Here is a 9,723-nt window from a genome sequence, read left to right as displayed (position 1 = left end):
TTGACACTGACTCTCCCTTGAGTTTCAGCTGTTTTCCTTTAGGTTTTGTCTAGGCCGATTAGAGGATTGTGCTAAGAGTTGATGGTGTAGGGGTGGTGTGAGCGTTCCTGGCAGAGAGAACAGTACGAGCCAGAAATCAGCATGGTCTACGCAAGCTCACAACCAGTAAGCGGTGGGTCTGGAGCCGAGGTGCTCAGGTGTGTCTTCTGTCAGGACTGGCTGAACGAATACATAAATCTTAATTGTGTGCACGCTGCCTTCTTTCACCCTGGGATACCTGGTGTTCAGCCCTTCCTTTCACTTTTCTCAATACTAACAATAATGTTATGCAATCTCTAATTTGCGATCATAACCAATCAGTGTATTGGTTCAATGAATATTTATTGAGATCTGCCAGTTACACGGTATTGTGATAAATCTTTATGTGTTACCAAGATAAGGAAGATGACAATTTTATCTAATAAATATGACAAGACATATGTAAACAACAGTGGTGGCATCACCCATCAAAGCTTTGAGTCATTTTAACACAAAGGACCATCACCTTTTCTGTAAACTGATTGAAGATTTTTGGCATAACTACAAATTTAAAAATTTCAATTTTAGAAATTGACTTTTTTTTTTTTTTTTTGGAATGATGGAGAAGTGACCAATGATCCCCCATGACAGAGAGATCATGGAAAGGTGAGTTCCTTAAAGAAAAATAGATACAATTTATACATTTGATCACCAAGATGCTTGTAAAACTTATTGTAAAAATTGACACACTTTGTCTATAGAAAAAGAAAATCAAGCTATTGGCAAGATTCCATCATCAAACATTTAAAGCATTGTTGGAGCTTCGTAACACCAGGGGTCAGCCCTGTAGAAAGTGAAGACCTTTCTGTGTGTGTGTGTGTGTGTGTGTAGATACGTGCTTTATGTCTGCATAGAACTTGTGACATGAAGTGCCACGTATGGAACAGCTCTGGACGTATGTGTTGCATTGATGGAGATGAAGGGAGGACACTGAATATTTTTTGTTCTTTTACTTTTCCTGAAAATACATAATACAAGAGTTTTTGCTTGTTTAGTTCACAATCACTTTGTGAGCAGGAGTAGTATTTTTAAGGCAGCAGACACATGTTCAGTGAATAAGCCTTCTGATAGAGAGAGAGAAAGTGAGAGAGAAAGACTATACCCATTAGGCAGTCTTTATTCAAAGAGAAAAGTTAATGGTCAACAACATGACTGTCGTATTGGGTTTATTGAAGGGAATAGTGAAAATTGTGAATAAGATGAACTCATAGCCATTGACTGTTTTCTCTTGTGTGAAGCAACAGGCTACAAAGCTGATTTTTTAAACACCAGAATATGTTGTCTGCTGACCAGAGAGTTACTCACATACATTTTCACTGAGGCGAAAACTTTTCTCCATGTTCCTGATGAAGCCAGTAAAAGATGATTCTGTGATATCAGGTAGTTTAAAGATATATTAATTTCTGGGCTAGCCTGAATCTATCACCTTCAACTGATTGATCACAGTTTTTACTGTTGAGAATATAATACTAGGATTTATTACAGAGACCAAACTCTGGCACACAAATAACTTGGCCACTGAGAGCTTGACTCCATCCCAATCCTTGATGCTTTTCCCCACTTCTCAGAGAAAGAAATCAATGAGGTCTTATTGGGAATATTTATAAACCACATCCTAATGCTGCCACAGAACATGAAGAAATACTTTCCAGAGCCAGATCAATCAGAGAGGATTAGGAATCTATTTTCTGTGATTTCATATATTTATGTAATTCAGACTTCCAGTTTTTGAGTCTGAGGCCTTCAATTTAGCATCTTTCCAGCCCTATAAGCAATTTGTAGTAAGAATTTCTTTACAATTTCTGAATTCATGATCAAACTAAAATGTATAGACCTGATAGTGACCAAACAATTGCTGTCTTTCCAGAGGATCTTGAATGTTCTTTTTACTAGAAGTAGACAAACCTATTCTGTGAATCAGGCAACCTACTGAGCTGGATATCATCCTTCTTAATGACAGGAAAAAATAAATTATTTCACATTTAACATTGATTTTATTTTTTAAAAAATTGTTATCTTCTCTTAAAAATTTCACTAAATTTGGTGGTCTCTGTATACACCCCAAACCCATTATTGGTATATGGATGGCAAAAGTATGGGAAGCATTGTTTATAGCTTTTGTATATGGTTTCCCAACGTGCAGCATGAAAATAGTGGAACTGCTACTTATCTTTATAGTTCATCTTCAACTTTAAAAGTTTGTTTTGCATCTGTTGTATAATATGTGTGATATTGAGTACAGTGATACCTATGTATACTTCTGTGAATTTACATAGAATGCAGGTATATACTCAAACTTTTTTTTATGGGTAGGGATCCACAATCAAAAAGTTTGAAGATAGTTGAAAAACTCTTTAGAAATCATGCATATTTATTCCAATAATGTCAGCACTATTTGCTTCTAAGTCATTTAAAAGGCATGTTTAAATCACTTAAACTTTGCAGCCCATCAGATTTGTGTTTTGCCCAGCTAGAGGCACTCTAAGAAGAAAATCACACGCTGATGGTCAAAGGCATGCATCATCTTGAGACTGCTTCTTGACATCCCGCCAAGGCCATGCAGGGCCACCTCAGCCTCTGTGCCACGTTCCCTTCTCTGTGCTGGAGCCACACGGTCCCCTTCCTCCAGGAGAACCAAGGAGTTTCTGGAGAGTGGTAATGCAGGCAGTCAGGCAGTGTGACAGTCAATGACCCTCTCTATGCCACTGGGCCCCCTGCTTCCTGGGAGGGCACTTCTCCCAGGGGTGTCACTTGTAGGGGCTGAGAAGGACCCAGCAAGCTGCTTGGGTTCCTACCTGCCTTTTCAGTCTCAGAGGAGCACCAGGCCCTTCCCCAGAGGCTGTGTGCTAGTCTTCCCCATCTCACCCCTCCGCCCCCTGTTGCCTGCGTATCACCACTGACTGGAAGTTAGGGCAGAGTGACTTCATTGTTACAGTGTGCAGGCAATTCACCTGAACATCATGGAATTGCTGGAGATGGTCTTTAGAAAAGTCTTTAAAATATTGTTTTAAAACTTAGGTTTTTTTTTTTTTTTTATTTACAAATTTCTAAGTTTGTTTGTTTTGAGAGAGAGAGAGTGCTGGGGAGGGGAAAGAGAATCTTAAGAAGGCTCCACGCCCAGTGCAGAGCCTGACACAGAGCCCCACGCAGGGCTTGATCTCATGATCCTGAGATCATGAACTGAGCTGAAATCAAGAATTGGATGCTTGACTGACTGAGTCACCCAGATGCCTCTAAAATTTAGTTTTTGAAAGAGTAATATAAGAACATAGTAAAAAATACCTAGGCGGTACCCCCAGTATTTGTACTATACTTTGGAACCTAAGTACCCCCCCTCATTGTTCCCCAGCCCGGCGGTCCAGAGGTCATTCCATACTTTTCCAGAGCTATGCTTTCGATAAACCCATGTATGCATCTGTTTTTTAAACACAAAATGGGAGTGTATGGTATTCTTTATTGTGTACATTTTCCCAGTGAACCATGTCTCAGAAGTCTGTCCATATTGGTATAACTAATTCTGCTCCCACTCCAAATATCAGCATTCTATTGTATGGATGTACCAAGATTTATTTATCCAGCCTCCTCTGATGGACATTTAGGTTTCAGTTTTTTTTTTTTTTTATGCTATTACAACTCATGATGCCATGAATATCTTTGTACCAGCATGAGCTAGATGTATAGGATAAATGCCTAGGTAAGTGTGGATATATTTGTAAGTTTGAGTGTGATAAATATTGCGAAACTATCTTCCATAAGAGTTGTATCTTACTTTCTTGCCAACAATGTATTTAGAAAGTTGTTTGCCTATACCTGCTTTAATACACAAAGATTATGAAATATTTTTATTTTTATCAATTTGGTAGTTATTAGATTAAAAGTGTATCTTATTTGCATGTCATTAGTCATTAAGTTGAGCATATTTACAAAAGCTTAAAGACAATCTGCATTTCCTTTCTGTCTGAAAATTGCCCATGTGTGTCTAATTAGGTGGCTGGTATTTTTCTTACTGATTTGCATAAACACTTTTTAAATAGTAAGGACTTTAGCCTCTTTATATATGTTGTAAAAACATTCTCAGGTTGTCAGTTGTGTTTTGACATTTAGGTAATATTGTTTTGCACAGTGAAAAGTTGCTATTTTGTGAAACATCACACAGTTTTATCTTTCTGGTGTCTAAGTTTTGTTTCTTCCTTGAAAGACCTCCTGGCATATTGTTGGAATTGTTACCAACCAAGATTTGGCTTGTCTTTGTGTTTTCCCAGGGCTCCTCTAGCACCTCGTGGAGTGTGAATCTCAAGGATTTATTTATTTTTATATTTTAAAATAATATTTATTTTTAAGGTTTTCTCTCTCAAGAATTATTCCTTTTCAACTAACAATTTTTTAAAAATTTGCCAAGGTCAAATGATTGTTCTTATTTATTTTTGTTGCAGTATCATTGACACAGTATTATATTAGTTTCAGGTGTACAGTGTCCTGAGTTGATATGTGTACCTACTGGAAATGGTGGCCATAGGCAGCCTAGTTAGGGTCCATCCCTCACAAAGTTACACTGTTCCAATGGAGAAGAATACAAGCTGGTTAGTGCAACAGCAGAGAGGCCCTGAGAACGCTGAGGGAGCACAAATAAAATGAGTTGGAGATCGGAGATGGGGTAACTTTTGACCTGCGACTTGAAGCCGGTGTGAGAAGTCTTAATTCTTTAAATGGATTCTGTCTTTTACAACAGGTATTTCTTTGTGCAAGGTGGCTTTCCATTTGTTTGGTTTGGTAAAGGCAAATGTCTGTTCCATAAGGGCATAATAGCAGTGAATAGTGACTGTCTGGAATTCTATCTCTAGCTCAAAAAAGAAAATAAAATCCTAGTATCTTTTTCTGTTCGCACGGCCAGTAGCATCACCGCCACCCAGAACTTCATCGCGGTGTGGAGCAAAGTGGCCAGCAGAGGGCACTGCGTACTGACAGCGTCTCCACCCGCGCTCCAGCTCCCAGCTTCCAGAGGTATTGCCGCCTAGCCCAGGTGTGTTTGCAAGTGATTTGCTACTGTTTCGGATGAAAATACATGTCGGAAATTAAAAGAAGACTATGGAGAAGGAAAGTAAGTGCATCATCTCTAGGAAACAAAAAAAAAGTATGTGTGTCCATGTCTACCTGGTGATGAATGCAGCTGTATGGATTGTCGAGGTAATGAGATAGCATTCATTTCCTGCATAAATCAGCATCCCTTACTAAATTCTCCTTCAGAATGTTTTCCGTTTCCTTATGTGGTTTGAGTCTCAATCTTAAACTAAGGGTGAAAAGCCAATTCCTAATGTGCCACATGCTTTTAAACGTTGAGATAGATATTACTGTTCGAATAGTGTCAGAGTGCTCTTGCTCTGCACACGTTTTTTTCATGTCTGTTTACAAAGGTATTTTTATTTATTTTTTACCCCCGTGAGTTTGAGGATTCAAAAACATTTTTTAAAAAAGATTTTATTTGTTTATTCATGAGAGACACACAGAGAGAGGCAGAGACACAGGCAGAGGGAGAGGGAGAAGCAGGCTCCATGCAGGGAGCCCGACTCAAGACTCGATCCCAGGTCCCCAGGATCACACCCTGAGCCAAAGGCAGACACTTAACCGCTGAGCCACCCAGGCATCCCCCAAAACATTTTTTAAGAATGCAATTCTCTCCCTTCCACCTTCCTATTAAAATGTTTTAAAGATTTGGCACAGTTAGCATGGCTGGTGCTTTAAGCCAATGCGCAGCATTTGTGATTTTCATTCAAGCAGTGAACTGAACTGGCCCCATGAAATAACACTGCCTTGACTTGCAGTAGCTCATCCATTTGATATAAATATGGATTCTATCACATTTGCAGAGTGAAGACAGCCTCCTGGGACCAAGGCCCAAATCATATAAACACTGTTGAGAACCTACGTAAAATTTTTCAGGGCAGGAAAACATTTGAGAAGGCTTTTGTTGACAGTATCCTATATCCCAAAAGCTGCAAGCTCTGTGTTCTGAGGATTTCCTACTAATTTATCAGATATGCTTAATGACAGTTTGTAGCAAGTTCCTACTTTGATAGGTGTTGAGTGGTATAAAGAAGACATTCTCTGATGCTTTAATCCATGCTCACCTAGTAATTTTGATTAGGTTTATTGCCAGGCTTAATATAAGTTTAGTTATATAAATAAGGTATGGCCTAAATCAGGCTATTAAACGTTGCTGGGGAAATTTTAAGGAAAATGATTCTAATTTTGAATATCGAATAGTAGTCACAAAGTGTGTTGAGGCTAGGTATAGGTTAAATTACTACTTTAGATTAAATCGTGATTTGTCTTTTAGAATCAGAAAGCAGGGGCGCCTGGGTGGCTCAGTGGTTGAGCATCTGCCTTTGGCTCAGGACATGATCTCAGGATCGAGTCCCGCATTGGGCTCCCCGCAGGGAGCCTGCTTCTCCCTCTGCCTGTGCCTCTGCCTCTCTGTGTGTCTCTCATGAATAAATAAATAAAATCTTAAAAATCGGAAAGCAAAGTAACTTTAGCCCCTTTGTTGTGAGTGACCTCTGGAGTACCCATGGGCCGCCTTGGGCCATGCACCTTTGTATGGATGGAATCTGCCCCACAGAAGGTGGTGTCTAGTGTCTTACATTTAATTAGGATTGGCAGGTCTACCAGGATAGGGATTACTTGGGGCTGCTTTGTTATGTACAAGTGGGATATGGTACAGACTACGGTGGGAAGAGTGATGACAACTTTGAGGGCGTCATGGCTTTATGGTCTAAAGATTAGCTTTGAGTCATTAAGTTTGTGCAGTCATTTATTTAAAGTGGTTATTGCTTATAAACTATTATCTTAGGAATGCCTTTTTCTCTTTGCCCAGATCAACAATGAGTGTAATGGATTCAGTATCAAAGACTCATTGCTCTATAATTACTTGTAAATGTTTAGCTCAGGCCTGATCTGTTTTATCCCGGGGTATGGTGGCTGTGGACTCTAGTTGTCTAGCTAGCAATCCAGGCCTCCGTTGTCTAAATAATATTAGTGTCTCTAACACAGTAGGAGCTCAGGACTTTTATCCCTCACTGGCTGGCTCCCATCCCACCCGAGGAAGGGCTAATTGTTCCCTGCTTTCACAAGCACTTGTGTGGCATCCTCCAGGGAAAAGGCAATGCCAAGATTGCTGTGGGGGAAGATCTAAGGGGTGGAGTCAAACAGATGTGGGCCAGCCAATAAGAAACTTTGTAAATTTAAACAATTCAAGTTTATTGCTTCAGTTTTTCAACACTGAATGGTTACTATTGTTAAATGTGAAATTGGTGCCACAACTGGCTGCTAAAACTGGCCTTTCCTATCCAATTTTTTAAATCCTAAACTAACACTATTATTTTTTTTAGAATAGCTTTAGGTTTACAGAAAAATTGAGCAAATAATACAGAGATTTCCCAGGTGCTCTTCTGCCCTGCACATCTTCCACTAGTGGGGTCCATTTGTTACAACCAATGACCCAATATCAATACATTATTGTGAACTAGAGTCAGTCCTTCACATTGAGGTTCAGTCTGTGTTGTGCATTCTGTGGGTTTTGGTGGGTGTGTAAAAGTCACGTATTTACTGCTTCAGCATCACAGGAAACAGTCTCACAGCCTCAAAAATCTGTGCATCTTTTATTTATTCCTCTTCAACTTCCCTCAAACCCCCAGCAACCATTTATCTTTTTGCTTTAGCCATAGTTTTGCCTTTTCTGGACTGTCCTATAGTTGGAATCACACAGTGATTTTCAGACTGGCTTTTCAGACTGGCTTCTTTCACTGCATTTAGGGTCCTCCCCACCCCACATCCTCCTCTATCTTTTTATGGCTTGATAGCTTGTTACTTTTTAGTGCTAAATCATATTCCTTTGTCTGGGAGGACCCCAGTTGATCCATTCTCCTGGTTTCCTATACTCTTTTCACTGCTTCTTTCCCTGTGAGCCAATGGGGGAGGGAAGCTGAAACTCATGTTGCTGTAGCATCAGAACCTAGGATAATACTCACTGACTGGTAGGTCTACGATAATTGTTTGTTTATTTATTTTATTTTAAGGATTTTATTTATTCATGAGAGACTCAGAGAGAGAGGCAGAGACATAGGCAGAGAGAAGCAGGCTCCCTGCAGGGAGCCTGATGTGGGACTCAATCCTGGAACTCCAGGATCACGCCCTAAGCCGAAGGCAAATGCTCAACTGCTGAGCCACCCACGTGTCCCCAAATGTTTGTTTAAAGAAGAGCAGTAGGAAGAACACAACATTCAAACTGGCTACAAGAGCATTCATATTGATAGGTAACAGCTAAGTGGCAGTTATTTATAAAGGGCTGTTGTAAATGATTTCAATCATTACCTCATGGTGGTCTTGGGACCCTGGAGAGTTTGGTAGTCTTGGGAGTGGAATCCCAGCTGCTGAGCCTGCAGGACAGCATCATCCTCCTGAGGGCCTGTGCTTTCCCCCAGACATGGGCCAGGGGCATCTCTGCTGGACACACAGACTTTCAGCCACACTAGTGAATACTGCTGTTGGGAGGGCCTCTGTGCTCCCGAGGAGATGGCTTGGTGGGACCATCACACATCTGCTCTGAGAAGAGTGAGTGTGGTCAGGAGGTCTGGAAATGAGCTGACATGTGATGTGATACGTTGTACTTCCCTGGGGATCCCTGTAAACATACCTTTAAACCACGGAGCATCTATGGCTAAAAGGAGAGCTGTAATGTATTGATTATTTATTGGATGCTGCAGGAGTTGTTTTAGGATTTTGATAGGCAAGGTAAAGAGGACATAATTCATGCTGTAGGTGGGAAGTTATTCTTAAAATCAACATTATAAGCATGAAAGAAGAGGAAGGAAGCATAAATTATGGCTTGATAGCTCATTACTTTTAGTGCTAAATAATTTTCCCTTGTCTTGGTGGACCCAAGTTGATCCATTCTCCTGGTTTCTATAGAACTCACCTGAAAGAAACCTTTGCCTGTAACTTTTTTAACCAAGGAACCATATTTTTTTTCTGTGAACTTGTACCTGTAGAGAAATTGTTATTCAAGAAGAGGAAACAATTCGATATATAATCATTCTTATTATTGTTGTTTTACTGACATACTGAGTATCAGAGACTCATCTTGTAGTATCCTGTAGCCTGGCATGAGGGGAGGCCTCCTATGAACTACCCCTGACCCCTCTGAGGGGCTCCAACAGCTCAGATTCCACATGGCGAGAGCTTGAGGGAATTTTGGGGAATTAGCCAACTCTGGAATGTGTTGATTAATCATCTCCTACTCCCCCTGTTGGTGAGGGAGAGAGTCCCATCCCAGGGAATCCAGATGGCCAGACGCAGAGTACTGGACACTGGACAGATGGAACAATCTACAGCTTCTTAGTCACGGCCTGGAGGGGGAAAGCACATGCTGTGCTGGACCACAGGAGGCTGCACTCAGGTGCAGGAGGAACCAGCAGGGGCTGCGAGAGGCAGGTTTGTAGTAGCAAGAGGGTGCGGTGCCCCTACTTCCCCTGTAGCATTTGGGTCTCGTTTGAATAATTCATGGACTGGCTGGGAATGGAACCCACAGTTCAGGAATAAGTGGCAGCTGTGCCTTCTCCTCATGATAAGGGCCATTTGACTGGGGCATCT

Source organism: Canis aureus, chromosome 1 (assembly GCF_053574225.1).
Source record: "Canis aureus isolate CA01 chromosome 1, VMU_Caureus_v.1.0, whole genome shotgun sequence".
NCBI classification, from domain to species: Eukaryota; Metazoa; Chordata; class Mammalia; order Carnivora; family Canidae; genus Canis; species Canis aureus.
This window is presented reverse-complemented; position numbering follows the sequence as displayed.